The sequence below is a fragment of the Pseudorasbora parva genome, chromosome 18, assembly GCF_024679245.1.
Source record: "Pseudorasbora parva isolate DD20220531a chromosome 18, ASM2467924v1, whole genome shotgun sequence".
NCBI lineage: Eukaryota > Metazoa > Chordata > Actinopteri > Cypriniformes > Gobionidae > Pseudorasbora > Pseudorasbora parva.
Window position 1 is genome coordinate 5,207,925 of NC_090189.1, and position 25,853 is coordinate 5,233,777.

The 25,853-nt window shown below is 39.4% G+C and overlaps 1 pseudogene; it reads right to left on the reverse strand.

Annotated features, from left to right (window-relative positions):
- LOC137047059 (zinc finger protein 721-like) overlaps positions 1–25,307 on the reverse strand; it is a 37,115-nt pseudogene extending 11,808 nt beyond the window's left edge.
- Between the last annotated feature and the right edge of the window lie 546 nt (positions 25,308–25,853).

Consider the following 25,853-nt stretch of genomic DNA (forward strand, 5'->3'; position numbering starts at 1 on the left):
AAGTTGCTTAGACCCAGATTGATACAGGAGAGCAAGTAACAGTGCAATCATAACTTTTTTTAACACCTTAATTTATATTTTATTCAGCTATTTGTGTTTGTAATGGAGCGCGCGTCAGAGCGTCGCGCCAGCCACAACTCAGCGTCGCGCCTGCCTCGAGATCTCTCAGTGTTTTAAGCAGCTGCTTAGACCCAGATTGATACAGGAGAGCAACTAACAGTGCAATCGTGACTTTTTTTACCACCTTAATTTATATTTTATTCAGCTATTTGTGTTTGTAATGGAGCGCGCGTCAGAGCGTCGCGCCAGCCACAACTCAGCGTCACGCCTGCCTCGAGATCTCTCAGTGTTTTAAGCAGCTGCTTAGACCCAGATTGATACAGGAGAGCAGCTAACAGTGCAATCGTGACTTTTTTTTTTTTTTACCACCTTATATAATTTATATTTTATTCAGCTATTTGTGTTTGTAATGGAGCGCGCGTCAGAGCGTCGCGCCAGCAAAAACTCAGCGTCACGCCTGCCTCGAGATCTCCCAGTGTTTTACAGCTGCTTAGACCTAGATTGATACAGGAGAGCAAGTAACAGTGCAATCATGACTTTTTTTTTTACCACCTTAATTTATATTTTATTCAGCTATTTGTGTTTGTAATGGAGCGTGCGTCAGAGCGTCGCGCCAGCCACAACTCAGCGTCGCCTGCCTCGAGATCTCAGTGTTTTATGCCGGTGGTTTTCAAACCCTGGGTTCCGACCCTTGGGTGGGTCGCGACTTAAAAAATGAGTCGCCAGGACAATTAAGAAAAATGAGAGAGACTTTCATTCATAAGAGTTAGCTTAAATTAAAAATATATATTTTTTCCTAAAATCATTCTATAGGCCTAAATAAAAGTAATAAATACACGAAATATATATTGACTTAAATAATTAACAGATTAACAAACAAAACAAAGGAAAAGAAAAGAAATGTGTGACAGTTGCTGCTGACTGGTTCATTATCGTGAGGCGCGATGCTCCTCCAAACAAGTTCACGGAACGGAAACCCAGAAGACAGAAAGCAAATCGTGTTTTCTTTAGGCTATTTTATAGCACAGTGTAAGTAAACACTTTTGCTATTTTAAATAATGTCCTTCTCTTGTGTATGACTATTACAGATTTTATTTGTTCCCTCTGCTCTTTTGCACTGGCGCCTCGATCACGCGCACACAACATGCGAACTGTGAAGGCATTCCAAACTTGACATCGCAGCCAGTTCATTATCAAAATAAAATAGCCAACCTAATATATAAAAAGTTACACAGCTCAGTTTAAATAGCCAGTAGTAGCCAACACTTCGTGCAATTCAGCATGAGCACTGCTCCTGAGGTGTTTTCAAGTAGACACCCGCTCGCATGCATGTTTTGACAGCTCCTGTCCGCATACAAGTATAAGTAGTTTTTTTTTTCTGCGTGGTTTGGCAAAGTGCGCTCGTAATTCCAAAAAAGCTATCATCTCAGTTCAACGCGATCTCACAAAGCTCTGTTATCAATAAAAATGACTGCACAATGAATCTTTTTTTTTATAATGTCTAAACTTTCTTTGTTATAATCAGAGGATTTGTCAGCATACAGAATTCAGCACTGCACAAAAACTGTTTTGAGCGGTGAAGGGATTCTTCTCTTAAATGAATCTGTTTGGCCATTGCGTTCTAGAAATAAACATTTGTTGTATCGGATTTGTTTAACGAATCCATTGGTTACATTGCACAACGTGGCAAAAACGTGTCATAGCTACTCTGCCTCCACCAGTAATTTGTTGTTATTTTATTTTATAACATTTTATTTGTTTCTATATGTTTTCTTTTTAGATTTAGTTATTTTGCTGTAGTCATGCAAATAGTTTTATTCTCCCGAAATCTACCGCCCGCACTCAGCCATCAAATCTAGTCCCGCGCCGCACTCTATATGCGTTGGGTTCCGCGAGTCCCGCGCCGCACTCTATGCGTTGGGTTCCGCGAGTCCCGCGCCGCACTCTATATGCGTTGGGTTCCGCGAGTCCCGCGCCGCACTCTATATGCGTTGGGTTCCGCGAGTCCCGCGCCGCACTCTATATGCGTTGGGTTCCGCGAGTCCCGCGCCGCACTCTATATGCGTTGGGTTCCGCGAGTCCCGCGCCGCACTCTATGCGTTGGGTTCCGCCAGTCCCGCACCGCACTCTATATGCGTTGGGTTCCGCGAGTCCCGCGCCGCACTCTATATGCGTTGGGTTCCGCGAGTCCCGCGCCGCACTCTATGCGTTGGGTTCCGCGAGTCCCGCGGGAGTGCACTTCTCAAGCACATTTTTGCGCATGTGAAGACTGAAGAGGATGATTTTTTCCCCATCAATATTGAGACGAGTTAAGCAGCCAAAGCCTATAATAAATAGTGGTTTAGCATCTAACTTTATCACCAATATGGAAACATTTGGACTCGAATGAGGGAGTTATAGGCTGCGTGAGTCTAACGCTGGTTACTTTCAGTTTCTCATTAAATTATTTCGGTTTGACTTTATATAGTTATAGCCTTCTGTTCTGAATACCGTTAAATTTGAAGGATTTGTTGTGGAGTGAGGGGAATTAAAATAACCTATGTTTTAATATTTTGCTTTATTTAGCCTACTGGTATTATGAATGCAATTAATCAAATGCGACTTATACGTGACTTACCTGTTTTTATCTCTCTTTCAAAAGTCTTGTTGGTTAACAGTTAACCAGAAAATTAGCGTCCCATAGATATGCCTAGCTATCAAATTAGTGCAGAATCAACTTTCCGTTGCGAACGCATCAAGGATCAAAAGCACTTGTGTGGAAAAGTGCTGAGCTGAATATTTGTGCCATCTGGTTTAATGGAGAATACAGGCCTATATATGGGTCGCGGAAAAAAAAAGAGGGTCGCTTTAAAAAAAGTTTGAAAACCACTGTTTTAAGCTGCTTAGACCCAGATTGATACAGGAGAGCAACTAACAGTGCAATCATGATTTTTTTTTACCACTTTATATTTTATTCCGCTATTTTTGTTTGTAATAAGAGCTTGCCTCGCGTCATAAGCGTTGCGCCTGCCTCGAGATCTCTCACTGTTTTACAGCTCCAGAGCGATGCTATGGAGATCAACACACTGCGATCATGGACTTATTTACCACTTATATATTTTATTGTGCTATTTTTGTTTGTAATAAGAGCTCGATTCGCGCCATACGCGTTGCGCCTGCCACAACTTCGCGTTGTACCTGCCTCGAGATCTCTCACTGGAGCTTAGCCTACCCCGAACAATGAAAGAGAACACACTGTGATCATGGACTTATTTACCACTAATATATTTTATTGTGCTATTTTTGTTTGTAGCCTAGGCCTAATAAGAGCTCGCTTCGCGTTGCGCCTGCCACAACTTTGCGTTGCGCCTGCCTCAAGATCTCTCACTGTTTTAGAGCTCCAGATGCAGGAGAGCAACACACTGCAATCATGTCATGTGAGCTCTTATTACAAACAAAAATAGCACAATAAAATATATAAGTGGTAAATAAGTCCATGATCGCATGTTGATCTCCATAGCATCGTTCTGGAGCTGTAAAACAGTGAGAGATCTCGAGGCTATGACGCGACGCGCGCTCTCACTACAAACAAAAATAGTGCTGTAAAATATAAGTTAACATGGTAAATAAGACCATGACTGCACTGTTGCTCTTCTGTGTCTACAGCTGTAAAACTGTGAGAGATCGCGAGGCAGGCGCGACAGCTACAGATGGGATGCACGCTCCATTGCAGACAATTAAGTGGATTATAATACATGGTCAGGTCGCAAATAAGTAAAACAAGGACGATAGCACTACTGTATGTTGCTTTCGTAGCCTACATCAAACACAGCTGTTGAACCGTGAAAAATCTTGAGGCAGCTAGGCGAAATGCGTTTGGTTCGTGGTGAATATTGACCTATTGTGCATACCGTAGAGGCTCTCGCGTACTGTAGTTTGTGTAAAAACGCTAGAAATGCATATTGTGAAGAAAGAACAGCGTTGTCCTTTCGATCACACGCATATATCGGCCGGGCAGCTGCCTCCGGCAGTGGCAGGTTTTAGAGGAGCTGCCTCCAGCAGTGACGGGTTCTGTGACAGCTGCCTTTAGTCCTGGCAGGTTTTTGTGGCAGCTCCCAGGCACACGACAGCTAATTATAAATGAGCATGAATTGTTGCAACATTGAAACTAACTCACCCTATATAACTTAGACCCCCAGCTGAAGATTTCACTGAGATGTGTTTCTTGTTGTGGCTGAGCACAACCAGTCGTCTTCCTCTCTACTGTAGGATTCTTCTTCTGTGGATTCATGTACTGGAAAACTGTATACCGCCATCTGTGGTGCTGGAGTGTAACAAGGAAGATTGTGGATTTTACACACCATTTCTCAGTCCACTGTTTCCCAAGAACATCAGTAGAGCTGTAATTGTTATACAGCATTATAAAGACAGGATTAGAATATGGTAGACGGTGAACATTGTAATAACCAATTGGCTTGCATACCTCTTATAAAATAAGATCAATTATTTTCTGTTCAAATAATTTATCTTATAAGAGCCAATGCAAGCCTTGATTATTAAAATGTTCACTTTCTACCAGATTCTAACGCTATCCCATTCTTAATCCATAGGGTTTAACATGGAGTTGGTCCACCCTTTGTAACAGCTTCAACTCTTCTGTGAAGGCTTAGGAGTGTTTTTATGTGAATTTCTGACTATACTTCTAGAAACGCATCTTCTCTAGAGTCCAGTGGTGGTGTGCTTTACACTGCATCTGATGCTTTGCATTGCACTTGGTCATGTAAGACTTGAATGAGCTACTCAGCCATGGAAACCCATATAGCTCTCTATGTTCTGTTCTTGAGCTCATCTGATGGCCACAGAAGTTTGGAGGTCAGTAGCTATTGACTCTGCAGAAAGTTGGCGACTTCTGCACACTGTACACCTCAACATGCGCTGACCCTGCTCTACGTGGCCTACCACTTCCTCGTTGAGTTGCTGAACTGCTTCCACTTTGTTATAATACCACCAAAAAAATAGTTTGGAAAATTTCACGAATGGATTTATTGCTCAGGTGTCAACCTATCACAGTACCACGCTTGAGTTCACTGAGCTCCTGAGAGCGACCCATTCTTTCACTAATGTTTGTAGAAGTGTCTGCATGTCTAGTGCTTGATTTTATACACCTGTGGCCATGAAGTGATTGAACACCCGAATTTAATAATTTGGAGGGTCCCAAAACTTTTGTTTATACAGTGTAGTACACCTGATTTCCAATTATTCTTTCCATTAATTTTATTGTAGGATTACTGGCGGGTTGTGAACTAACACAGTGAGAAGAAAATTAAGCCAACGGGTATAAGAGATGAGTTCCTTTACCCACATTAACATTATTATAGCACTAAAATAAGAAACAATTCTCTCATAATTTCCCCAAGTCATCCAATTGTTCTACGATGACTTTTGGGTCCTTGCTACCGTTGCCTTTGACTGTTGGCTTACTTAGTTGGGGACACCTAAATTTCAACTATATTACAGATCTGCGCGCGTTGACACTATATGATGATTGAAATAAGCTGGATAACATCAGTTTTCACCAGAGCAGCTGTACAGCCAAATCAATTTATGTTGCATTAACTATCTGTTAACACTGCGAAGCTGCTTTGAAACAATTGAACTTGTAAAAAGCGCTATATGAATAAAGGTGATTTGATTTGATTTCACAACTTCAAAACTCTGTAATCTTCATCACCCCTCAGAAAGGTTGCACACCCTCCAATATCCCTTTTTATCCTTCCTCATGAATATAGCCTTGATTTAACCACAACTTCATTTAACTGCACCAAGTCTAAAATCAATTACAGCTGTTATTGCCAGTACATTTGTTCAAAGCTTTTGACTTTATATTAAAAAAGGGGGAAACGTTCATTGGAAATGTTGTGGAGTGTTAGGAAATGGAGTGTTAGTTGGAGATTGAGATTTAGATGTGATAAATTATGTCGCCTGACTAACATGTAGAAAGAGTGAGTGAGGTTGGTTGGCACATCATGGCATATGAAATAAAAACAACTAATAATTCATATATCTGATCTGAACACTGACAGAGATGGACTCAGAGGCTGATAAATAACTCAGCCCATTTAGAGCTGTTTTTTTATTTATTTATCCATGAACTGTTTAAATGACTGACAATTTATAATTTATAAACATTTATAAACAAATAATGCTATCTAGAATAAAATGTGGTAATGCTAATGTTCACTTCATTAACTTCATATACATAATTATTATGATGATTAAACTACACAGAATCTGCTTCAGAAACAAGGCAATGAGAAAATGCATTAAGTTAATTGTTTAGCAAGATATAAACATGTGGTGCAGTTTTTGTTTAAAAAATATATTACTACAATTTACAATGTTACGATGTTTAACCTCTTGATTTCAGGTAAACAGAGAAATTCATTCATTAAATAAGTCACAGAAGAAGTTTCTTTTTATTGCTTATTTTTATTTCACACCGTGCAGTTTCTGAGTGATTTCAGCTTCTGCCAAATCAGAATAGGCAATTGGCAAGATTATTTATATAGCACATTTCATACAAAGTGGTAATTAAAAGTGCTTTACAAATGGAGTTAGAATATTCATAAGAAAATACAATAAAATATAACCTGAATCCCCCCAACACCCTAGAAAATCAAATTATTAACTTGAAAGTGAGGGATCTTAGATGATCGTCTGAAACTCTTTCCACAAATAAATCAAAATAAATCAAAATTCTGTCATTATTTACTCACCCTCATTTCAAAACCTTATTAAGATTTTTTTAAAATGAAATCTGAGTGTTCACCACCCCCCAAAGGGGACCTTGTCATTTCTTTACAACTTCATCAGTCAATCTTGGAAGTCTGTTGGTTGAAAGCTTCTGGCAACATTAAATCCAGGTAAGAACACAATTCTAGAGAAAGAGCAAGTAGAGATTCACAAGTGCGCAGGACAAAGTCTGAGCGCGCACACAACATCTGAGAGCCATGAGACCAAAGCATGTCCAGTTATGTGAGAGAGTGAAGGAAATCTGCCTGCGAGCGGAGAGATTCGTTACATGGATGCCATTCTCATGTTACAATATTGTGCTCTCAACATTTGTCATTAAAATAACGCCATAGAAACAGCCTCAAATGAGCTATAAAAAGATGTCCTGTCTGAAAGCTGCAATTGTTTATTTTAGGCAGCTGCTATTTGCACTGTGTAAATAGCATATCAGGATTTTCTTAACAATATGTAGTTAATAATGCAGTAGTTTTAATTTCTTTGCATTTGGGTAAGTGTAAATAGTAATTAGATGCTATTTATACTTATAAATAGTGGCAAATACTACTTGTGTTTTCTACATTAAATGGTATGAAATAACTGTACATTTATATACCTTTATACAATTATTAAATGTGCCTTACTGGGACAATAAAGCCTTTGCACACCTAAGTTAGACACTTAATTTCCACTTTTCAAATATTTTCTTAATTTTTATTGAAAATAAATGCCTTTTCGATCTGATGTGTAATGGGAAAAGGAAGTGACAGAGTTCGGTAAAAGATGAGATTCTAACTCGGGTCGATTTGCGTCAAAATTTCCTGCCTCGCGCCATACCCCTATTGCTACGGTGAATACATCAAAGAGCAGTGGAATCTGCTAAAGTCTACCACTCCTGCAAAACCAGTCTCGGGTTCAAGTCATGCCCAGAAACCACCAGGATTGGTTTGATGAAAATGACACAGAGATAGAACAACTCATCTTCAAGAAAAGGAAAGGTTTTCATGCCAGACAAAAGGATGCAACCTTTAAGGTCGAAATGGTTGGGACATTCCAGAGCCGAGGCGGATATCCAGAGTCAGGTCGGGGTGGTAAAGATGCTTGGTGGACAAAAAAGGCTATGGAAATCCAGGGACTGGCAGACTCAGGTGACACCGGAGGCTTTATCAGTGCTACCAAGGCCGTCTATTGTCCAACCTACCGTGGCCTAAACCCCCTATGCACAAAGTACAGGCAGGAGCTGCTGAAGGACGACAAGTACATTGACGCCGTATGAAAAGAGCACTTCTAAGAAGTCCTAAACGGTGACAGCACAACTGAAAGATATTACCAAACACATCCCCCAAAAGTCCCATCAGAGAAGACATGAGGCAACCTCTGACTATAACAGAGGTTTAAAACAGCATCAGGAGCCTTAAGAACAACAAGACTTCCAGTCAAGATGGGATGCCAGGTGAGATCTTAAAGGAAGGTAGATCAGAGCTCCTGTACCACATTCATGTCCTTCCTTTTTCAAGACCTGAATGTGAAAATTACAGGGGCATCTCGCTCCTGTCAACAACAGGCAAAGTCCTTCCTTGTGTCCTTGCCACCCCTCTGTTGCCACTATCTGAGGGTGTACTCTGAGAATCACAGTGTGGCTTTCACCTATCCAGAGGTACTTCAGACATGATACAAGCATGGCATGGCATTTGCAGGAAAAATGCCATGAACAAAGGCATCTTTTGTACATGGCCTTTATAGACCTGATCTGAGCCTATCATGGTGGAAAAAGGGAGTCAAACAGGGATGCATTAAATCACCAATCTTCAATCACCAATCACCAAACCAATCTTGTTTGCTATCTTCACACAGCCATACTCCCGCTAATTGGCAAAGAGCTGCCATAGGAGATTTCAATCATGTATAGAACTGAGGCAGACTCTTCAAACATAAAGTCAACTACACCACCATCACAGAGCTTCAATACACAGATGATAACATCATCACAGCACACTCCGCAGAAGACCTCCAGGGCATCCCGAATGCCTTTGCCAAGGCGTACAGAGCCTTGGGCCTAAACTTAAACATCAAGAAGACCCAGGTCCTATATCAGTCTCCACCCAACTAGCCAGCTACCCAACCAACCATAAAAATGTACAACACTGCTCTTGAGAACATGGACCATTCCCCCTACCTTGGCAGCCTTCTTTCCTCCAAAGCTGACATGGACTCTAAGGGTTGCCATTGTCTAAGTTATGCCAGTGGAGGCTAGACAAAGGAAAATAGTCTTTGAATGGTAAAATGGTAAATGGGCTGCATTTATATTGCGCTTTTAACAGATTAATGGCCATCCAAAGCGCTTTACATCTTGCCTCAGATTCCCCCATTCACTCCCTCATTCACACACCGACGGCGGTGTCAGCTATGCAAGGCGCCATCCAGCTCGTCGGGAGCAGCTGGGGTTAGGTGTCTTGCTCATAGACACTTCGACACTTGGTCAGGTGGAACCGGAGATCGAACCACCAACCTTCCGGTTTGTAGACAATCTACATGAACCACTGACCTGCTGCCGCCTGAAGTCTGAGTCTCCTGGTCTACAATGCCGTTGTCCTCCTCACCCTGCCGTATGGTGCTGAGTCACTGACCACCTACAGAAGGTAATCTGAAAGCCATGAAACAATACCATCAAAGATCCTTACGAAAGATTCTGAGGATCAGCTAAAAACACAGACACAATAACATCAGAATCCTGGAGGAAACCAACATGACCAGTATCACCCCTACAATAATGCTCTGCCAACTGTGATGGATCTGCCATGTCATCCCTATGTCTAATACACATTTCCCCAAGCAGATCCAGTACTACCAGTTGAAGAAAGGTAGTCAAGCAACTGATGGGTAAAATAGATGTTAGAAGGACAATATTAAAGGCCATTATAAAGAAATTCCACATCATATCGACCAACTGGGAACATGTTGCACTTGACAGGAGCTCCTGGAAGAAATCAGTGCAGGTAGGTACAGCACATTATGAAACAGAACTTCACCGTGCTGCAAAGCGACAGTTTCGCAAGGAGAAAGATAAAAGGCTCAACCACCACCAATGATCACTAGTCTTCCCTGCCCACACTGCACCAAAGTATGTGGATTACAAATCGACCTTAGAGCCATCTGAAGACCCACATGTAGACCCAATGGAGAGGACAGTCAAATTCATTTTGAGTGACCGCCAATGGACTTTACAGTCTTCCATAATTTTGTCTGGCTCAACTAAACATCTGTGGGCAGAGATGCTGTAAATGCCTTTTGCCAACAATGGGGGCTATTGGCACAATGTATATAGACACTGTTTTTGGTTAAAATTAATATAATGTATTTTTCCATGGGTGCTCAAGCACATGACCGGGGCGCCCCCAAAGGTGGCCAAACTCTGGCCACCCCTAGTATACTTTTTCAGTGGGTACTATTAATTTTAAATGCATAAATGTAAATTCACAATAGCTCATGAAGTGAGTAGCTGTTTCACTGCCGTCAAGAAGGGCTGATTCAATCACAGCTCTTGCACTTTTTGAGGGACAACAAAGGGTATGCACTGAATGCAATACAATAGTCATTTGTAGTGAAGACATGAATGTACATCAATCAGGCATAACATTATTACATGGTGAAGTGAATAACACTGATTACCTCTTCGTCACGGAACCTGTTAGTGGGTGGGATATATTAGGCAGCAAGTGAACATTTTGTCCTCAAAAGCTGATGTGTCAGAAGCAGGAAAAATGGGCAAGTGTAAGGATTTGAGCAAGTTTGACAAGGTCCAAATTGTGATGCCTAGACGACTGAGTCAGAGCAGTTTTTGTGGGCTGTTCCCGGTCTGCAGTGGCCAGTATCTATCAAAAGTGGTCCAAGGAAGGAGCACCCCCAGGATCCTTGCCTATGGATCTGAATGTCGACTTTGCTCACTTATAGCAATGCTTGGACAATGCTTTTTCTTATGAGTCCGTAGATGAAATAATCGTCTGAAACTCATTCCACATGAGCACTGGTGCGGTTTCTCTCCAGTATGAACTCTCTCATGATCTTTCAAGGTTCCTGACATAGAGAAACTCTTCCCACAGTATGAGCATGTGTATGGTTTCTCTCCAGTATGAATTCTCTCATGAGATTTCAATGTTCCTGACCGAGTGAAACTCTTTCCACAGTGAGAGCACTGGTGCGGTTTCTCTTCAGAATGAATTATCTCATGGTCTTTCAAGGCTCCTGATCGAGTGAAACTCTGTCCACAGTGTGAACACTTGTAAGGTTTCTCATCAGTATGAATTCTCTCATGGTCTTTCAAGGCTCCTGACCGGGTAAAACTCTTTCCACAGTGTGAGCACTTGTACGGTTTCTCTCCAGTATGAATCCTCTGGTGTGATTTTAAGTCGCTGGATGTATTGAAGCTCTTCCCACAGTCAAAGCATGTATAAGGTCTCACACCAGTATGAATACGCTCATGCTGTTTTAAATGGTCCAGCAGTGAAAAACACTTTCCACAAACAGAACATGTGTACGGCTTTAAACCTGCATGAATTTTCATGTGTCTTTTCAGTTGTTCAGCTAAAATAAATGTCTTGTCGCACTGATCACAGCCAAATGATTTTTTTCCTGAGTGAAACTGCAGATGTTTTGTGAGACTACCTTCCCACGTGAAGCTCTTTCCACACTCATGGCATATGAAGGGTTTCTCTCCAGTGTGGATTCTCATGTGTTTCTTTAAGCTTGAATTATGTGCAAAGCTCTTTCCACACTGAACGCATATGCAAGAACATTCAGCTGCTCTTCTTTGAGTGTTTGGTTGAGGTTTCTGGAACTGATGCTCTCTCTCCTCCACTTCACTTTGTTCCATCAGGTCTAAAACAAACATATTACATTAGACAATACAAGACCAAAATAAAAGCCATCCCTAGTTCAATCGCAGTCATTAATGAAGACTCAAGAATGGACACTGACATATTTGTTCTTCTGTCTCTTCATCTTTTATACTGCAGGGTTCTTCCTCAAACTCCTCCTTTTGAGTGTTTGGTTGAGGTTTCTGAAACTGATGGTGTTTCTCCACTTCATTTTGTTCCATCAGGTCTAAAACGAACATATCACATTAGACAATTCAAGACAGAAATAAAAGTAATCCCTAGTTTAATAGCAGTTATTAATGAAGACTCAAGAATGAACACTGACCTATTTGTTCCTCTGTATCTTCATCTTTTATACTCCAGGGTTCTTCCTTAAACTCCATCTTTACAATAGTATGTCTGTGGTTTCCCCTGGAGTAATTCATCCTGCTTGCTTCTCCTGTGGGAAGATGGGAAAATTCTCCAGTATTTTAACAGGTCAAGCTGTGTGGTCATTTCTGTGTGGATGCAAGTATAACTGGTCGTTTAACAGTTGCTTACATTTTTTAGCCTAGCCAAAAGGCTTGTTTACACTTTCATGTGACACAGCTGACAGACAACATATAGTTAACCTGCAGTGTCATTCATGTGATCCAGTGCCTTTAGTGGCCTTAAAAAAAGGTTGTGATCTTACTGCCTTAAAATGTTTAACAATAGCCTACCTATTTTAAACCTGTCTTAGTCAACAGCATTTGAACTAAGCATATTGAAAAAATTATTTTTAAAAAATTACCATAACGAGACATTTTACAACATTTTGAAATATATCAGCAGTTTTCTTTTTTATTTAGTTGGGTATATCAGTAATGTTTTTTTATGTGATGTTTTCATCAATTATTAAATGTATTTTAACAATCATAAAAAAATAAAAATAAACATCCTGCAAAGTTATAAATCTGAAAGTTCACCATATATAAAATTATCTCTGAAAAGTAAGAGTTGAACAAATCGTTTTTCAAACGAGTCCTAAGCTGTTTCGTTGTGACGTCACGAGGAAACATTGGCATATTGCCCGTCCACTTATTACATGTGCAAGCCATGCAGACACCAGGGAAACTTTTAACAACGCAAACAAAAACCATGTTTTCCAGCTATGAAAACGCTTTATTTATCAAAGGACTCAAACTTACACTCGCAGGTACTACTTGCAGGAATATCACGTTAGCTAAAATTGTTTTTGTTAATAGCTTAAAATTCCACAGTTGTATGTAAGTTTGTAGCGGAAAATGAGCTGGAAAAATGGGAACTAAGTGAAATTAAGAAAGATCATTGCTTTGTATTTTAAAGTAATTTAAATTCGCAAGGGACTAGTATTATCTAGGGACCTCTGGTGATTTGTAATAATTGCAGAGAATGTCTGTGATCTTAATCCCGTGCGAATCGGCCATTTCTGTAATTTGTAAAGTAAAAATTCCCCCGCAAATTACCTACCAAATTTCGCCGAACACCGAGGTCCTGTGATAATAGTACTCCCGTGCGAATCGACATCTCTGTGATTTGGCCAGGATTAGGCTGATTGTATATAATTTTTGCCGGGTTTTTTTTCCTGTGAGCATTTCTATCTTTATCTTTCACAAAGAATGGAGTCTGCATTCATAATGCGTACCGTTATGAATTCCTGTGTGGCCGCACGGATTATACTTTCACTTTAGAATGAGTATTTATTTCGGAGTAAACTGATTGAATGGTGTCTTTAATATTAACTTCAATACTATCACACTATCACACTGCTCAGGTGTTATGAGAGCCTAGGTTGCTCTGATAGTGTCCTTCAGCTCTTCTGTATTGTTGGGTCTGACATTATTGCATCTTCCTCTTCATAATACCCCATAGATTTTCTATGGGGTTATGGTCAGGCAAGTTTGCTGGCCAATTAAGAACAGCGATAACATGGTCCTTAAACCAGGTACTGGTTGCTTTGGCACTGTGTGCAGTTGCAAAGTCCTATGAAATCTGCCTCTCCATAAAGTTGGTCAGCAGCTGGTAGCATGAAGTGCTCTAAAACCTCCTGGTATACAGCTGCGTTGACCTTGGACCTCAGAAAACACAGTGGACCAACACCAGCAGATGACATGGCACCCCAAACCATTGCTGACTGTGGAAACTTTACACTGGACCTCAAGCAACGTGGACTGTGTGCCTCTCCTCTCTTTCTCCAGACTCTGGGACCCTGATTTCCAAAGGAAATGCAAAATTTACATTCATCAAAGAACATAACTTTGGACCTCTCCGCAGGCCTTTTTTGTCTTTAGCCCAGGTGAGCCGCTTCTGATGCTGTCTGTTGTTCAAGAGTGGCTTGACACAAGGAACGTGACAGCTGAAACCCATGTCTTACATACGTCTGTGCGTAGAGGTTCTTGAAGCACTGACTCCAGCTGCAGTACACTCTTTGTGAATCTCCTTTTTGAATGGGTTTTGTTTCAAAATCCTCTCCAGAGTGTTGTTATCCCTTACTTGTACATTTTTCCCCTTCCCTTCACATCTCTATTAATGTGCTTGGACACAGAGCTCTGTGAACAGCCAGCCTCTTTTGCAATGACCTTTTGTGTCTTGCCCTGGTGTGGAATGTTGTCAATGCAATGATCATCTTTTGGACAGCTGTCAAGTCAGCAGTCTTCCCATGATTGCGTAGCCTGCAGAATTAGACTGAGAGAGCATTTAAAGGCCTTTGCAGGTGTTGAGTTAATTAGTTGATTATAGTTTGGCACCAGCTGTCTTCAATATTTGACCTTTTCACAATATTCTAATTTTCTGAGATACTGAATTTGGGATTTTCCTTAGTTGTCAGTTATAATCATAAAAATTAAAAGAAATAAACATTTGAAATATATGCAGTCTGTGTTCTGTGTGTAATGAATGAATATAATATACAAGTTTCACTTTTTGAATGAAATAAGTGAAATAAATAAAATGTTAGATATGTTAAATATTTTAGCAAACTCCTTCGTGCTGCTATATGGATCGATTCCGACGGACAGGATGAAAGAAATGAAACGGTTGCCACCTGTCCCTTGATATACGAAATTGTCCCGTTTTTACAAGCAAAATTACACAAGATTGCGTTTTAGCTGCTTTGCTGCCATAGCAACAGAATCTCGAGAACATGTGCTGGAAACTTTAATGTTTTTTAAAAAAACATATCGAGCTCGCGTCCACCGTTTGAACGCAAGAGGATTTGCGGATTTGCCTGATATAGGGCTGAATTGAAAAAAAGGTATCAGTGGTATCAGGTATCAGTTTTTTAATGAATAGCATATTAATATAATATTCCAAAAATTATCAAAGCTTGGCAGACTTATTTTTCTAGACATTAGACTGATTAATTTATAGATTATAGCCTAATTAATGTTATTAATATATCATTTAGCTATAGGCTATATTAATAGTGAACAATCATGCCATATAAAGTTTGACATGTAAAAAATATTTAGATAAAAATGGGACAAATAATTACATATTATAGTCATAATAATAAATTAATAAAGAAAATTAAACATTTTTGAATTTCAGAATTGGGTTACTGGTTCAGAATATCTGCTTAAAGAGACAAACATTTAAAATCTTTCAATTTCCTCACTCTCAAGTTGTTCCAAATCTGTATACATTTCTTTGTTATGTTAAATACATAGGAAGACTCATTCCTACAATGGAAGTGAATGATGCCCCCAAAGTAGCCTGGTTACAAAGTTTCTTCAGAATATTTTCTTTTGTGTTCAGCGGAACAAAGAAACTCATACAGGTTTGGAACATCATGAGGGCAAGTACATTTTTGGGTGAGCCATCCCTTTAAAGTGCACCGATAGGCTACAAAAGAGTTCTTTAGAAATAAATGAAATAATCAAATTTAAAATAATATAAAATGTGTTCTGTTGCAAGTTTACATACTTGATTCCATGTGTATTGTTGAGCTGTTGTCATTGTTTAATTGTCACTCTTATCAAGTAAGAGTGACAATTAGTTCATAAATGGTTTTCAAAACTGATTAGGGGGAAAAAACACACATAAAATAACTTATTTTCAACATAAAAAGTGACCTTTTATCACAGTCTTGGGCATGTCAAAGATTATTAGTTATTGTGCAGCATCAGATTTACATTTTTTTTCTCTCCCTCATTTATATGCAGTTATTTTACTCTATACAAAAGCCAGACACTAACCTTTTTTTTTTTTAGCACAGGCCTATCTAAAGGGTTAATGGTGCCACCTGGTTATCAACTGTAAAACATTACACATTTTACCTCTTTCCAACAGGGAAAACCACCAACAATAAAGAAGGCATGATTATATGGCATCATGGGTTTTTGCAATCAAAAAATGTGGCTATAATGGAAGTCAATGGGGCAAAAACAGCCACAAACAGTAAATGAGGGGGAAAAAATCTGATCCTGTACAAAAACTAACAATGCATCAAAGCTAAACGAATCTTTGACATGCTCAAAACTGTGATAAGAGGTCAAAAATATCCAGTCCACAATCACATTTTATATTGAAAATAAGTCATTTTGTGTGTTTGTTTTTTCATCACATCAGTTTTGAAAATAATTTTTGAACTTGGCAATTAAAGAGTATTTTTATTATTATTATAATTATGGTACTGGATTGAACTGAAGCGCCTCATAAATTAATAGACGTTTTCATTCATAAACTATGGTGCATTTCCATACTCAGTTACATAAATAATAGACTAATCTGGGCAAACCTGGTGGGATGTCCCCACCAAAGCTGAGACCAAACCTACGCCCTTGGTGTGTATGTGTGTGTGTGTGTGTGTGTGTGTGTGTAATCTAGCTAGTGAAACAAGACTGATCAGAGGGACAAAATCCATAAATCAGCTGTGTGAATTAAGATTGCTGATGTTTTTGTAATTTTAGGTGAGATTCCCGATTAATTTAGTTAACGTAACGTTGCACCCTGAGGTAAAATGTTCAGATTGAAGACTAATTGTACAAAAGATTCATATAACACAGTACAGACATTATCTTAATTTCATAATAGCTGATGTTTTTGTATTTTCAGGTGAGATTCCCGATTAATTTAGTTAACGTAACGTTGCACCCTGAGGTAAAATGTTCAGATTGAAGACTAATTGTACAATAGATTCATAACACAGTAGGCTACAGACATTATCTTAATTTCATAATATTTTTTAAACATAATAATATTGCTTACTATAAATTGTGACCCCACTTCATGCGACGTGTCTGTCAACTTTTCAAAATGCCAAAGACGCACCAGATCATATGAAGAACTAACCGATCAGCGTCGCCTTTTCCCTAACATTTATTTGAAAGCTCCGCGAAGATGAACGAACAGCTTTACAGGGCGGGTTGTTTACTTCTCATCTCCATATATATATATATATATATATATATATATATATATATATATATATATATATATATATATATATATATATATATATATATATATATATACATATATATATATATATATATATATATATATATATATATATATATATATATATATATACATATATATATATATATATATATATATATATATATATATATATATATACATATATATATATATATATATATATATATATATATATACATATATATATATATATATATATATATATATATACATATATATATATATGTATATATATATATGTATATATACAACTATATATATATAGTTGTAGAGCTAATGCAAGAGCTGAATATTCATATATCTGCTGAAACTTATTCGTCTTCTTCATTGAAAACGCCTTTGAAACGAGGATAGCGGCGGCGAAAGAGTGAATCATTTCGCGAAGCAATCGGTTCAGTTGAATCGGAGTTCCGAACAGAGAGTCCGCCTCTCTCCATGCTGAGGCACAGAACAGCTAATTATCAAGGAGTACGAGTAATGATCTTATAACATTAAAACTAACTAACCTTATAGACTCCAGATGAAGATTTCTCCGAGATGTGTTACTTGTTGTGGCTGAGCGAGCACCTGTCGACTTCCGCTATTGTAGGACTCTTCTTCTGTGGATTTATTGGTGGGTTTGCCATGGAAAGGTGCATACCGCCACCTACTTTTTTCTTTCTTTCATTCTAATCAAAACATGTTCAACAGTTTCCTGACATACAAGATTAGTATTCCATCCTGTTAACTATGACTTATTGGATCTTTTTATGTTACTTTGTTCTATAGAAATTACTTATTTTTTTACATTTCTACCATTTACTCCCACAATCTTGTTGAATCAAAGGCATTCATTTTGCCTGGCTAAATGTGACTGCTATTTTAATATTATTCACTTTATCTGCCATTTAATTTCCCTGTATCCCAACATTTGCTGGTACCCATGAAACTGCACTACAATTATCAGATGTCTTCTATAAAATGATCAATATTTCAGTCAGAAATTTAATTGAATGCATTCTAAAATCAATTACAGTTGTTATTTCCAGTACATTTGTTCAAAGTGTTTGACTTTGACTGGAGTTGTATTCGTGAATAAGTATCTTGTAAATATTAATATATAGCTCTGATTAGATTTTCGATTCATGCTAAGTTGAAATAGTGAGTAGCAAGACCTGAAAGTGGAGAAGTTGCCGGTTATCTCTGTATGTATATTCTAGTCTACAATAAAATGAAATATGTCATAAAACACAACCCTGCCTCTTTTTGTTTACATTTAAAACAATATTAAACATATTAATATGTGATTCAGACAAGTGTGTCTTTGTTTTGGTCTGTGTAATACGCCACCTGTCAGAGTATCCAATTGTATTTTGGCAACCCGGGTTACCAGTTGGTGGCAAACACTGCATATTTCATTTCAGTTTAGTCCAGTCATGGAAGCTGCCAAACTAAAGCGGTCCGAGTTAGAGAGCGAACATTCCTGTCTTAAAAAACTGTATAATAAACGTTTAAATAAAAGTATTGTGTCCCCTAGTGTAATGCTACACAATATGAAAGTACTCTCAAAAAGGAGATTTTATCTCCTTCAGCGACTTACCCTTCATTGATCTCTGGACTCAGCGAAACCTCGTGCACCCCCTGAGGACGACGGATTCGGACTCTGGTTAAGCCGCCTGCCGTTCCAGCTCCAGCGTATATTCTTCTATTGCCGTCTGCTATTCCCCAGCAGCTGATTGTGTCTTTTGTTAACAGCAGCCACTACAACAGTGCGTTAGCATATGGCCATTTTCAGATCTCTCCAGAGATGTTCAATCAGGTTGAAGCATTGGCTCTGGCTAAGTCCCTCAAGTACCCCTTTTCCACCAAGGCAGTGCTGGTGCTAAATCGGAGCCAGAGCCTAGTTTCAAATCGGTTCTTTGTGTTTCCACAGCCAAAGCACCAGCTCCGAGCCAGGAAAAGTGGTTCTTAAGTAACACCAAAACATTGCTGGGCTAGAAGTAAGAACCGCTTGCGTCACCGGCTGGGGGCGGCGTTACCGTGACCAACAAGATGAACACAAACCTGTGACCGCCATTTTTTCAATAGCAGCTAATCAAGCTAACAGCTGCTGGATTGTAATCTCCGTCTATACAAATCATGGAGAGCTGCACAAATGCGTTGGATTTGCGGCGTTTTAATGCTGATGTAGGATCATAAAGCCATGAGCCACTGAGGGAAGGCTTGTTCGAGATGCATCGGCGCGCGCTGTGCAGACTGATTGCGTATGACATCAAAGTAGAGCGAGCGCCAAAGACCCCTTATGCTTTTGAATCGCTCGCGCAGTATTTGGATATCATATGTGGGTTGGTCTGCGCAGCGTCAATGCATTAGATAGAACACGCCTGGAAATTGTGTGTGTGTGTGTGTTTCCCGCTGCCTCGCTAGCAGTAGAGTCCTGCAACGGGTCGGGTACCCGCGGGCATAAAAGTGGCTAAAACAGGTGGATTGTGACATAAATTATAAAATACACGGGCGGGGTGTGGGCGGATAATTAATTCCGTGCGAGCGGGTAGAAGCGCGGATGAAAAATATGTGCAATATTTTTCTGTGCTGTGGCAAGGCGGAGGAGCGAGCGAGACCGGGGCGTGATGGCGAATGAGTGTCACCTGTGAGCCACACCGGTCTCAAATCCTCTCACGAGGAAGCTCGGCGGCATATAAGGACGAGAGATCACCAGACCTGGATTTTACGTTGAGTTGTGTTTGTTTTATTATGTGTGTGCGTGGCAGATGTCCGTGAGGGGCCGCGTTACTTTCGCTTTGTTTGGTTAAGTCTTTTAAATGTTCGCCGGTTCTCGAAAAACGATCAAAACGATCCGGTCGTCCTTCTTCCCCCCCAAACATACTGTATTACAATTTCTATGTCCAATTTACCATTACACATACACGCAACAACTATTTGCCATTTGATCCATCACGTCACCACCACTGTGACTTTTGTTGATGCCACTCGTAGCCCAGATGGAGCGAGCGTTGCAGGATAAGCAATGGATGAAGTAAAAGTAAAGTTGGAGAGTGAAGTATATAAAATTGTTGACAACGAGTCTATAAAGGCACTTTAGCCTGTTTCTTTAGCCCATTCATGATGCTGTTGATGTTGAGAGAAGTGCAATATTAAAAAAAATAAAGCATTTTAATTGAAATGATTTTAGCGTGTGTGATTTATTGCGGGCAGGGATCGGGTAACGGGCAAATATTAACGGGTCTGGGATGGACCCGTGCAGGACTGGTATGACGTAAGACCTGGCTCTGTTGTGGCTCTTAGCATGTGGAAAAGAAAACGGTTCTTAGAAGGCTCTCAAGTCGAACCAACTTAGAACTGACACTATCACTGGCTCCGAACTAGCACCCGGTTCATTCTGGTGGAAAAGGGGTAAAGGACATTCACAGAGTTGTCTTATAGCCTCTCCTTTGTTATCTTGGCTGTGTGCTTAGGGTCGTTGTCCTGTAGGAAGATGAACCTTCACCCCAGTCAGAGGTTTTCATTAAGGACGTCTCTGTACATTGGTGCATTCATCTTTCCCTCAATCCTGACTAGTGTCCTAGTGCCTACCACTGAAAAATGTCCCCACAGCATGATGCTGCCACCACCACTGGTATGGTATTGTCCAGGTAATGAGCAGTGCCTCTAGATATGTTGCTTACCATTCGGGCTAAATAGTTCAATCTGTGTTTCATCAGAGCATTTTATTTCTCATGGTCTGGAGAATCCTTCATGTGCCTTTTTGGCAAACTTCAGGAAGGCTGTCATGTGCCATCTAGCCACTCTACCATACAGGCCTGATTGGTGTAGTGCTGCAGAGATGGTTGTTTCTCTGGAAGGTTCTCATTTCTCCACAGAGAAACGCTGGAGCTCTGTCAGAGGGACCATCTGGATCTTGGTCATATCCCTGACTAAGGCTCTTCTCCTCTGATCACTCAATTTGACTTGAGACTTGACTTGGACTGGACATGGAGACTGACACTTTTGGAAAAAATCTTTTGGCACGGCATTCCCGATTATGTTCTCTATTTACTGCCCCACATGACAGTACGAAACGCCACCTTTTACTACTCATTCATTCACAAATACGTACTGCAGCAGGAAATATCACAAAACATTTCTAAACACACCAAGCCCGTCAGCGCGTGCCGCATCTGAAGGCACGCAAATTCATCACCCATGAGAAAAATGCTGTTATATAAATTAGCAAGAATTAGTAACAATATAGTCAAGCCTTACCTTACAAAAGAACAAAACAATTAATTGATGAAGCTGCGGTGCTGCACAGCAGAGGCTTGCTCTCGGCAGATTTTTAAGAAGTACACATTTCCATGTACTTTCATACACAATTTTTGACTCTGTCAGACTCATTTCCACAAACGAGACACGCAGATGGAAATGTTGTTCTTTGTGTCGTTTACTGTATCGCTTGTATATACACAGGTTGTGTTACCACCGGTGCTCAGTAAGAGACTACTTTATCTGGCATGCTTGAGATCAGCAAACTATGGCAACTTAAATAGCTCAAAATACACACCGCACTTTCCCCCCCCTTGAGGAGGTTCTAAATAGTAAAAAGTTTGAAAGTAATAGTAATGATTTATGTAGTATTTTGTATGATTTATTATGCAATTTTAAAGTAAAAGTAATCTTTACATTTTGATACAAAATACACTGTTAATTATAACAACTAGCTGGAAAAAACAAATATTGCTAAAAATAGAACAAAGACTTGACTTGGGCCCTAAAGACTTGAGACTTGACTTGAACCATAAAGACTTGACATGGACTTCAGAGACTTGACTAGGACCTCAAAGACTTGAGACTTGATATGAACTTTGAGGTCCAAAATGTTGTGAACATTTCGTCATTGTGCTAATCATTGGGCTGTCATTTTAATGCAGCTATTCCTTATAACATAAGCTACTGGCCTTGGACTATAACAATTATATTTTCCCAAGGTCATTACAAGTTTGTAAAAGGCACACATACATCTCTCATCTTTTCTTTGCAGCGGACATTTGAAGGCTTAAAACCTGTCAAAAATAACTTTTTTAAACAGTTATTGCTATGCTAAGCTTATTAACACTTCTAAACAAGAAAAATAGAAATCCACTCACACATATTATGCAAGCTTTGTTGCAAGGCAAGTTTGAATTATACTCTTGCAAGTTAAAAATATTTCCCCATTGGGCCATTCAAATTGACTTTCTAGCATTAATCTCCTACCTAACATCATTCAACAGTTTTGTTTGTTTAATCTCTCCATTTGTCTGATGACTTATCTGCTTGCTCCGCCAGACCAGTCCTCCACTGGAAGGGCCCTGGCGTGGTTTCTACTTTCTTTTCTATCTCTTCTGGGCCTTTTGGATCTTCCTGGTGTGATTTTTCTGCAGTCATTCAACTAAAATATCATCCATAAACAACTCAATTTTATCAGTCACTTTTTTACACTTGAATCATCTTGTTTCTGTGAATTCATCAAAAGAATTAAAATTCACTGCACAACAGTACATGTGATTTTTTTTTTTATTTGCAAAGTTTTCAAACCATCTTTCACTTTGTCACGGGTTATATTGTTAGTAGAACTTTTAGAAATAATGAATTTAATCCATTTTGGAATAAGGCTGTAACATAACGTGGAAAACTTGAAGCGCTGTGAATTCTTTCCAGATGCACTAAGTGATGGATCTGAATGTGAACTTTGCTCAATTGGACATCTTTGGGCAACACTTTTTCTCATGAGTATGTAGATTATTTCTGAACTTGAGATCTGAGAAAAACTCTTTCCACAGTTTGCGCACTTATACGGTTTATCTCCAGTGAGTTCTCTCATGAGCTTTACAGATTGCCATCCAAGCGAAACCCTGTCCACAGTGTGAGCACTTGTACGGTTTCTCCCCAGTATGAATTCTCTCATGTTCTTTCAATGTTCCTGACCGAGTGAAACTCTTTCCACAGTGCGAGCACTTGTACGGTTTCTCTCCAGTATGAATTCTCTCGTGATCTTTCAATGATCCTGACCGGGTGAAACTCTTTCCACAGTGTGAGCACTTGTACGGTTTCTCTCCAGTATGAGTTCTCTCGTGATCTTTCAATGTTCCTAACAGAGTGAAACTCTTCCCACAGTTTGAGCACTTATACGGTTTCTCTCCAGTGTGAGTTCTCTCATGAGCTTTACAGATTGCCATCCAAGTGAAACCCTGTCCACAGTGGGAGCACTTGTGCGGTTTCTCCCCAGTATGAGTTCTCTCATGTTCTTTCAATGTTTCTGACCGAGTGAAACCCTTTCCACAGAGTGAGCACTTATACGGTTTCTCTCCGGTATGAACTGTCTGGTGTGTTTTTAAGCCACCAGATGAATTGAAGCTCTTCCCACAGAGTGAGCACTTGTACGGTTTCTCTCCGGTATGAATTCTGTGGTGTGTTTTTAAGCTGCTGGATGTATTGAAGCTCTTCCCACAGTCAACGCACACATAAGGTTTCACACCAGTATGAGTACGCTCATGCTGTTTAAAAACACCCAGAATTAAAAATCTCTTCCCACAAAAAGAACATTTGTACGGCTTCACACCTGTATGAATTTTTTGGTGTCTTTTCAGGTGCGCTGCTCCAAAAAAAGCCTTGTCACACTGATCACAGCTAAATGGTCTTGTTTCTGAGTGAAACTGCAGATGTTTTCTGAGACCAGTTTCCCATGTAAAGCTCTTTCCACACTGACTGCATTTGAAGGGTTTCTCTCCAGTGTGGATTCTCATGTGATTCGTCATGATCGTTTTATTTTTGAAGCTCCTTCCACACTGAACGCATACTAAAGAAGATTTTGGCTGAGGTTTCTGGCGTTTCTTGTCCACTTCACTTTGTTCCATCAGGTCTAAAACAAACATCACATTAGACAATTAAAGACAGAAATAAAAGTAATCCATAGTTTAATAGCAGTTATTAATGAAGAATCAAGAATGAACATTGACCAATTTGTTCCTCTGTATCTTCATCTTTTATTCTCAAGGGTTCTTCCTTAAACTCCATCTTTATAAAAGTACGTCTGTGGTTTCTCCTGGAGTAATTCCTCATGCTTGCTTCTCCTGTGGGAAGATGGGAATATTCCCCAGTATTTTAACAAGTCAATAGCTGTGTGGTCATTTATGTGTGGATGCAAGTATAACTGCTGGTTATTTAACATTTTAGCATATTAGCCGCCTAGCCTCGTTTACACTTTCACCTGACACAACACACAGTTAACATCTATGTATAAATATTGAAGTTGATTTAAAAAAGACATTTCACAACATTTAAAAAATGTTCCTGCCGCCAGGCCTGTGTATCCCAATTGCATGATTAATACAACACTTACTATACATTAGTGTTGTCAAAAATATCGATATTTAATATGTATCGATACTGAAATATCAAAAAAAAAAGAAAAAAAAAAAAAGTATACAGTATCGATACTCCGACCGACCGCGAGTTGACACAACACCAGTCTCCTCTCATTAACTCCGGCTAACCCTCTGAACACCGTGAATGCGCTTTCTGCTGGATTTTAACTCATGACAGTGTGTTAGTGTTGGTGTAAGGGGTCTGAATTTCACACAGGATGCACACAAATCTACTCATTCCCACAGATTTCACGCTCACATCTGAAGTGCACACAATAATAAAGCCGCCTCTGACATATACTGTTTTTTTTTTTTTGCACAATGATGAATGAATCTACAATGAAAAAACAGTGTGCAATTCACCTTTATTCCGCAAGGTGGCAATGTATGATATGCAATGATGACGTGACGTTTCACTCAGTTCACTCAGAAACGCCACCTTTTACTGCTCAGGCACGCAAATGCATCACCCATGAGAAAACTGCTGATATATAAATTAGCAAGAATTAGTAATATAGTCAAGCCTTACCTTACAAAAAAACCAAAACAATCAATTGATGAAGCTGCGGTGCTGCACAGCAGAGGCTTGATCTCGGCAGATTTTCAAGCAGTACACATTTCCATGTAGCCTACTTTCATACACAATTTTTGACCCTGCCCAACTCATTTCCATAAACGAGACATGCAGATGGAAATGTTGTTCTTTGTGTCGTTGAACTCGTCTATACAAAGGTTTTGTTGTTTTGTTACCGCCGGTCCTCACTTGAGATCAGCTAACTACGGCAACTCAAATAGCTCAAAATACACACCGCACTTTTCCCTCCTTGTGGTGGTTCTAAATAATATAATTCTGTACAAACTTTATAGTAATAGTAATGCTTTAGGTAGTATTTTGTGTGCTTTATTATGCAATTTTAAAGTAAAAGTAATATTTAAATTGATACAAAATTCCCTGTTAATTATAGACAATAGCTGGGAAAAAAAAATATTGCTAAAAATAGAATAAAGACTTGAAACTCGACTTGGACCTCAGAGACTTGAAACATGATTTGAACCACAGGGACTTGTGAACATGTCTGCTCTGAGGTCTATAGGCAATTCCTTGAACTTTATGATTTGAACTGTGAGACTTTATATAGTTGTGTGCCTTCCCAAATCATGTCCAATCAACTGAATTTACCAGAGATATTTACCACAAATTTACTCAAATCAAGTTGTAGAAACATCTCAAGAAAGATCAGTGTAGACAGGATGCACATGCACCCGAGATCAGTAATAAAATTACAGATATTTGGGGCATTCATTGGGGCATTCAAATTGACTTTCT